Source organism: Myotis davidii, unplaced genomic scaffold, assembly GCF_000327345.1.
Source record: "Myotis davidii unplaced genomic scaffold, ASM32734v1 scaffold71, whole genome shotgun sequence".
In the NCBI taxonomy this organism is placed as follows: domain Eukaryota; kingdom Metazoa; phylum Chordata; class Mammalia; order Chiroptera; family Vespertilionidae; genus Myotis; species Myotis davidii.
In genome coordinates, this window is record NW_006283588.1 from 911710 (window position 1) to 920163 (window position 8454).

The following is an 8454-nucleotide window of genomic DNA, read 5'->3' on the forward strand; positions in this document are numbered from 1 at the left end:
GTAAACATGACACAAGAAATGTGCTACAATACGATTTCTGTTCCAGTAAAATGGTCTTAATTTTTCTGACCAGGATGCACAATAAGAAAAACGTTTTACATTGTAACCTTGTACATGCATGTATGCAGGTAATGTATATGAATATATGCATGCATTCATGTAGAAAAGCAGTGATTATATAAGCATATGTCAGACCGAAACAAGTTTCACCAAGTAACATGGTAAGTGATGCAGCCTTACGGTTTTCTATTTTATTTTGAACATGTTATCTGTTACCCACCAAAGCAATCAATTTGAAATACATTATTTTCATAGAAAGAACAAAAGGAAGAAAAACAAAGATAGATTGGAAGGAAGGAAGGGAGGGAGGAAGGGAGGGAGGGATGGATGATGGGAGGGAGGGAGGAAGGGAGGGAGGGATGGTAGGAGAAGAGGCTGGGAGTAGACACAGAATGCGCTAGGACCTAGCTCTAGATGGAGAGATGGGGAAGCACAGGTGTTTGTGAAGGAGTGGTAAATAGTTGGATTTACTGTAACACAGCAAAGGAAGGGCAGGCATGCAGTGGGAAGTAGATGTAAGCATCTCATCGCCTGGTAAACCAATGAGCAATCGGCTCCATTTCCTCAGATGGAAACTAGCTTTGCATCTGAGCATCCCAAACTCTTTCTAACAATCCATAACAGAAAGGGGGCGAAGTATACCGTAACAGGCCAGGAAAACTGGTCCAGGAAAGAACCCATTGTTCAGTTAAGTAGCTTTAAGAAAATAATCTCTCTGGACCTATTTCCTCATCTGTAAAACCGGGGGTTGCACAGGCTTTGCAAACCCCCCAGGCTTCAGTCGGAGGTTTCCTTTATGCTCAGGCCCCCTTCTCACTGACAACCTTAAGAACAGGTCTCATTTCTACTGTCAGTTCCCAGGTTTACTATCAATTTCACAAACACATCATTCTCCCTCTCAGGAGTCAGAACAATAGTACTGCTTTACCCTGATTTTCGAAATTCACTTTTAAAGCATGAACCGGTTTTTAGTGCGAGTAAGAACTGGAAGTTTGGGGAGTTTTTAAGTTTTTTTCCTTTTCCTGCTTGAAGTTTGGAAGCAGATATGTCGCTTTCTAGTAAAAAATATTCCTAGAAATCATGTAAAGGGGGGAGGGGGAAGGACCCATTTTTCCCAATGATGTGATGACAACTTAATAAATAGCTTCGCCTTGAAAGAAGGGAATCTTGGGAGGCCCGCCCTACAAGCCTGTACCTGGGATGAAGCACATGCCGTGACACTCGGCAAACGCAAAATTAAATCATGTGAAATCCCCTTTGGGGATCTTTTAGGTCGAGCGTCTGCAAAATGCTGTTTTTAACACCAACCAAAGAAAGGCAAGTAGCTCACATAAAAACATACATGCTCTTCCCTTGCAAGACAAACGGCTCGGCATGAATTCAAGCCCATGTAGGACATGGTTTCACCAGGCACTCCAGACTTGAGCCGATCCAATTACTTCCAGGAACAGAAAATATCTCCCAACAAATCAACGTTGGCACTTACTACCCAGCACAAAGAAGTCCAACTGAAACAAAAATAAACTATTAAGGAAATGAATACTGCCTCATCACCTCTTTCGATTCGTTTATACATTCGAGTACATACACACATTTTTAGTATTCTATATCAAATACTGATGCCTTGCCCTAGCCGGTTTGGCTCAGTGGATAGAGCATCAGCTTGTGGACTAGGAGGTCCCGGGTTCGATTCTGGCCAAGGGCACATGGATTAAGAAGGCAATCTGAAGAAACAACCTAAATAATACTTTTAAGGGCCCTTATTTTTCAAGCTTTTTTGTGTGTAAAGTGATGCATCTGTGTTAGGATTATATAGACCATTTCCTTTATTGTTTAAGGCAAAATGCCTTCTTACAAACCTAGAGTAACCCTAGCATCTCCCTCATTAAAGGCTGGCAAGCACATCGATTCTTCCTTTTAACATGTTAACTAGCTAACTCTACTAAGGTCCCACCCACCAATCTTCGGTTTTGCCCTAAATTCTAGGGTGCTATAGCACAGGAAATAGAGAAAATACTGTGCAAATTGTACTGCTACAAAAACCTGTAAATTAGAAATAAAGGGAATAGTGAGGAATTCTAAAGAAATGTTCATCCATATTTCAGATAATTCTGACAAAGAGGAAAAAAGAAAACCAAGAATCAAATAAAAAAATCAAGTTGCCTTATTGGACAGCCGTGAAAACACAGGGCAGATCATGGTCAATATAAGCCATCTCTAGCCATTCCTATGTCTAACCTCAAACAGGTAATGCTGTTCAACTGGACTGTTTTGTGCCAAAAAGTATTTTCAAAGGTATTACTGTCTTTTAAGAATTATTTTCATCAAAATTACTTATAACACCCCCTCCTCCCCACAACTCATAGCATCTAATGGTGAAAATTTGGTTCAGGTACTCCTATCTAGTTTAGGAACCCTTCTGGTTTGATAACTGAAGCATTTTCCCTACGAACACCTTAAGATCCTCATGTTGCTGCTATTCCCGCTTGGCTGTCACATCTGACAGGAAGGGATATGCAGTTCCATTCAATCCGCAGGTGACCTTGGCCGAGTCACTGAACTTCCCCACTTCTCAGCAGGGAAGAGGCAATGTTTTTCCAGGCTGCTTTGCAACGTTCTGGAATTTCCCATGCAATGACTTTTACAAACACAAGGACTAGGCAAGATCCCTTTTTCACGCTATACAGTCTGAAACAGAAAGTTGTGCGTAGCGTGCCCCTTAGGAGTCCATGGTTTCCCCAGATGCAGGAGGGGGTGACGATTTCAGAATTTCAGAATTTCGGCCTCTTCCATCTACTTTATCACTTGGATGCGACAAAAGGCACAAGTGGCTGGGGTGCAGCCCCGCGCGGGGCCACAGGCCTTCTCACCTCCAAGGCCCTTCCTCTCTCTCCAGCTTCCTGAGTGCGGCCGCCCGAGAAAGGCTACAGCCTCAGGGTGTGGAAAACTTTTGTCCCTCAGACATCCTCCAGGGACTCCCGCAGAAGGAAGGCGCCTTTCTGACAAGCCAGGAAGCAGCCTCCAGCCCTCTCCGCAGGACACTCGGAGGCGGGCGGGGAAGGGAACAAAACGTGGATGGGAGGTGTCAGAGGCCTGAGGACTGGCTTCACCCACCTCAGCCTTCAGTGCGCTTTTGATTTTCCTCTTTGGGATGTGAGAGAGAGAGAGAGAGAGAGAGAGAGACCTAAGAAGGCCACCAAGTAGAGGCTTATGTGAATGGAAAAGCTTACAGGGCTTTCCACGGTGAAATGCAGTCAAGCAGCCGAATAAAAACCAAGGATGATGATTAAGAGAAACTGAAGACTCTATGTTTTGGCTTGACTTCAGTTAAGTTTTCACATTTTGCCTTTGGGTGCCCAAGAACAGTAGTTCCTACTAGGCAGGCATTTTCATGATGCCATTCAAATGTCTTCAGTTTCATCTGCGAGATCATTCCCCCTTTAGACATATTATTGAAAAAGACTGTCACCGAAGAGAGCATATCCCGGGCAGTCAGCACAGGCCAGACTACGGTACCCAGACCCCTTGTCTACACGTCAGAGAAAGAGGCTCACTCTCCATCCACTGGGCCTCCAGAGAAGGGGTGCAAAACCGACTGCTTTTCTATCCGGAACCCCGACACTGTAGCTCCCCACCTCGGAGCTCAGGTCCCCTAGGAAACTGTGGCTACTGCAAGGCGCACGATGCCAAGTGACAAATACTGTTTCCTAAACAGAATCAACTCCTGACAAATACATCTCCCTCCGCTGGGACTCACACGCACACAGCTGGTTGAAAACCTAGGTGTGCCAGGTACTGAGTGACCTGGCCGAGCCTCAGAGTCCTCTCACCTGTGAAAGGGAGACACACTGCATCAGCTCTGTGGTGCGGCAGCAAAAATTAAATGTGACCATGAATGCAAACACGACCCATTTTACTTCTGTAATATTAATACTATCTTGTCAAAAGTCTGCACATTTTTTATAAAACTTCAAAAAGGGGTGTCCACAATAGAGAAGGCTGAGTGTTTCTTGTGAGCGACTCTAACAGTATATAGGCCAAGTGTGCAAGGCTATAAATTTCGATGGCAAGGAGGGAGTAGCTAGTGAGAAAAATGCAAAGGCAGAGTCGACCTAATTAAAGAACCCCAGCGGGACTACTCCCTAGTCCTTATCCTTGTTCACGATAATCCTTTACAATAACATGGGTCCCCCAAGTAAAAGTGTAGACAGCCCTTCTCAGCTGGGAATCTTCCCCCTTTTACAGTAATTAGATTTCTGACTAATTTGAGGGTGAAAGAAAACACCACTGATTGCATTCACACCAGCAACCCATGCCTAGAAAACATCCTTTAACCCTACAGCGCCATCTTCTTAAAAGAGGAACCACCCCTCAAGTCTTTAGGTTCCTCCATAGGCAATGGCCACAGAGTCGGCTACAAGGACAGTTGTGAGTAGCTCCCGAAAAGCATTTTCCTCCTAATTGCACAGCCGTTGAAAAGAGGACATAGGACTGTGCTTTCTGGGACAGAGTGTTTGGTTCTCCGCACTTTACGGTTGGGCATCAGTTCACCTCCACCTCCACAGCGAGAAAAATCTGGGCCTTGAGTGCTGTGTATAGATACTTCCTTTGCATTGTGGACCTACTGCTCCCAGGTAAGTAAGTCTCTTAGGGGTAAATCCTGCTCAAATGAGCACTCAGAGGAATGACTAGATTCAGAAATTAAATTTTCTCTCCTCCACTGGATCTCAATTCATATCATTCTAATGACTGGATTATGCAAACATGAAACAGGAAAATCTCCTTTCTCCCCAGGTCTGCTTTATAATTTCAAGCACAGGCTTTGGCATTATGTGTGCCTTGCTGCTAGCTACACCCTGGGGCCAGGTTTTGCTAGAATGTTCTAAAGCAGCGATTTACACCTTTTCATCTCCTGGCACAAAACTAAAATTACTAAAATTCTGCGGCACACTTTTTTTTCCCCCCCCAATCTGACAGACAAAAAAAAGTATAGTTTTGAATCAGTCACACCGGATGGCCATTGTTGGGTTGGCTGTTGTCATTTATTTATTCGACAATCTAAGGGAAAATAGGTCAGTGCCCCTGACTGAATAGTCAGGTATTAAACGTTTTAAAAATTCTTGCGGCACACGGGCTGAAAAGCACTGTTCTAAAGCACCAACTATTCAGTCTTCAGCAATCTGGCAACAGCCAGGGAGGAAAGGGAAACATCTGAAGTTATTTTTACTTTTGCAAGTCTTCTGGCTATACAGGGTGAATGCTAGGGTGGGTCAAGTATTGTCTGGAGCCAGCCAGGGTCTTTTCTCCCCCCTCCTCTCTGCATGGCCTCATTTCCGTCTTCCTGTTGCTAGGAAGGAGAACTAAGCATGAGAAACTCGTGTTTACAATACTGGACCATCCTGTCCAGCACAAGGCTCTCTTCAGAACAGTGCCGCGCACTTTACACCCGCTGTACTCTACATGCCCCTGTCTTCTGGCCCAATTCACCTCCACCCTTCCCTGGGTATTTTTCAAATGGCATATTTACTCACCTAAGTCATAAAAATACCACTCTCACTTGAGCATTGCATCATGGCTTAAAATCTCCATGGGGACACCAAGGGAAACCCAAGTACTTATTTTTGTATTTGAAACCACCTCTTGGAATCCCACCAAGCCTCTGACAGGCGGTATCGCACTGGTGCCTGCCACATCCCCTCTCAGCCCCGACACTGATTCTACAAATAAGAGTTTGAGAACAATTTTCACCCACTCACAGCAATAACTTGTTCAATCATAACAAGTTTTTCTGTTAATATGGTATCTTTTCCAGCAGCAACCAAACATCCTTTTTCAATGTAAAAACATCCTTACACCATATTTGAAATGTAGTATAGAACATTAACAAAATAAAAAAATAAAAAAAGAAAGGCTTTAGAGGTTAAAGGGCAACCGGCCTCTCACCTTGGCTCCACAAATAGAGTTAAATCTTTTGACGGAACAGTGTACTAAAACTTGGATCGCTGCCTACAACTAGCCATAGGTAACTAACTACCCGTCCGTTCAACCTTTTCACTCTTTTAAGGCACCTCAGTGGTGTTTCTCATAAGATCTACAACTGGGAAGTTGAGACACATGGAAGTCACCCAAACCACTTTTCCCATCCACTCGATGGAAAGATTTAAATTGGGAGCTATTCATTCCGATTCTGCAGAGCTGGGAACCGGGTCAGTCCCTTTGGGTGTAAGGTGTCACACGCTCAGCTTGAACTGGAGTAAGATCTGTCTTGGTCAAAAGCAAACTTCGAAAGGCAGCTGGGAGAGAAAGTCAGTCTGCTATGCTTCATTTTAAACTCTGAACAGTAGTGCTAATCATAAAAGTATGCTCCCAGGCCGGGGCCACGCTGTAAAGTCTGGCATGCTACAATAAAAGTTAAGACGAGCAATCGCCAACATTTTCTCCGAAAATGTCTTGAAATAACTTCTGAGTGTACATCTGCTAACTATTTGACACTCAATCTCCAGGATTTTAGTTCTTCGACCAGGGGGGCTGTTGACTTACAGGGCACCCCTCCGACCATCTGCTGGAGTCTGCAAGCCAAGATGGCACTGGGTGCCTCCACCAGTTCCACACGTATGGTCTGCAAATGATCCCGCAGGGGACCAGATGGATGCTGAGTTAGTCAACCTCTTGGAGCTGCGGATAGATTTACATTCAGAGTTCTGCTGGGCTATTATTTTCCCTCATCCTTTCAGCAGTTTGGGGGGAGAAATGTAATTTGAGACTCAGTATTCCTCTGTCTCCAGAGCTGTTTTTTTTTCTGCCCAAATGCGTCATAGATGCCACCCTCGTGAATCTTTCTGCAGCGGATGGCTGTGTCTAGGCTGCATACCTTCATTACCACGGCTGAGCCAGCCTCGGAATCCCGAGAATGAACCCATTTGCTAACCAGGCCGAGTGTATTAAGACTTCTCACAGCTGGCGTGGGACAAGGCTTCCTTCTCCACAGAGCAGACTGACCAGACACAGGGGTTTCCTTCTCCAACAACCAGCACAAACTGGGTGTTTGTGGACCATCAGCACCGGACACGGCTCCGATTCGCCAGCCTCCCTCCCCCGGGCTCCACTCAAGCTCCCCTCGTGACAGGGGCTGAGTTCTGGAAAGACACGTAGCAGGGCCGGCTGGCTGCAGCCAAGGGTGCACCTCCTTCGGCAGGATCAAAAGCTCGTCCGGCCCGTGACGTCGGAGGTGGGGACAAGGTCACAGGGGTGGCAGGGCTCCAAAAGGCCGTCGCCTGGCTCCGAGGAAAGAAAAAAAAAAAAAAAGCCGGGCCGGGAGGCGTGCTTCCTTCCTTTCGCTGGCCCCGGGACCCGCTCTGCGCGGGCGCCCCCTCCGGGGCCAAGGGCGTGGGCATCTCCGCGGGACATTTTGCGAAACCGATCAACGCCCCAGCCCGTGAAGTCAGCTCCACGGCAGCCCTGCCAGCACGTACCCCTCACGCGCAGACCAACCGCGGGGCTGGAAAGAGCTTCAACACGCTCCAGGGGCGCAGCCACCGGACTCAGGTTTTCTGAGTTATTTCAACAAAACCGTTTGAAATGAAAACAAGTTTTTGATTAACTTACTTTCACGTTTTTAAAAAAATTTTTTTCCAAATGCCGCCACGATCTCAACGTCCCTAAATAATAAACGTTCCTTCCTATGGCGAAGGAAAGCAAGTACCGGCAGAAAAGATACTAGAATGCGGTCACGCCGAGCACGGTCGGTCCTCGCAGTCCGAGGCCATCACCGCCTGGTTATTTCCAGCGGCCCCACGCCTGGCCATGCACCCCCAGCCCCAGCAGGAAGTGAACGTGGGCTTCGCTTCATGAGCCGCGGTCTCCTCCGCCCCCGCCACCCCGCCGCCCTTCCCGGAGCCCACCGGACGCGCCAGCCAGTGAGTCCCAGGCAATGCGCCCCCAGGGGACATTACCCGAGATTAAGACCTCTCCCCCACCCCCCAAACCCCTTGTGTTCCCCACACTCCACCTCCTCCACTCCAAGAAGCTCGGGCGACTCGGTCCCAAGCCTCCTCGGAAAGCGTTTCAAAAGCACAGAGCGCCAGGCACCGACTTGACAAGGTGGCGTGACATTTCCTCCGCGGCGGGTCCCTTCCGCAGCTGGCTCCCGCAGCTGGCCCGACGGCAAGGCACAAGTCTAGCTTACGTGTTAGGATCATGATGTCCGTCTTCTTTCTGCACATCAAGTGCGGCGGGGGGCGGCGGGCGCACAGGGGGGAAACCGAGGTAGTCCGACACACCTGGGCCCCCGCGCCGCCACCCACGGCTGCACCCAGGACGAGCGCCCCGGCGGTCCTCAGCGCATCCCGGCTCGCCTCTCGGTGCCACTCGCCGCGGGCCCAGAAAGAAAACAGG

The 8454-nt window shown here is 47.6% G+C and overlaps 1 protein-coding gene across 2 annotated transcripts in view; it reads right to left on the minus strand.

Moving 5' to 3' along the window:
* Positions 1-8448, minus strand: part of DLC1 (DLC1 Rho GTPase activating protein) — a 46139-nt gene extending 37691 nt beyond the window's left edge. Inside the window, exon 1 of one of the 2 annotated variants that reach the window (XM_015565206.1) lies at positions 8246-8448. The gene's annotated coding sequence lies outside the window, so the exon portion shown is untranslated. The other variant, XM_015565223.1, reaches the window with a different exon arrangement.
* Between the last annotated feature and the right edge of the window lie 6 nt (positions 8449-8454).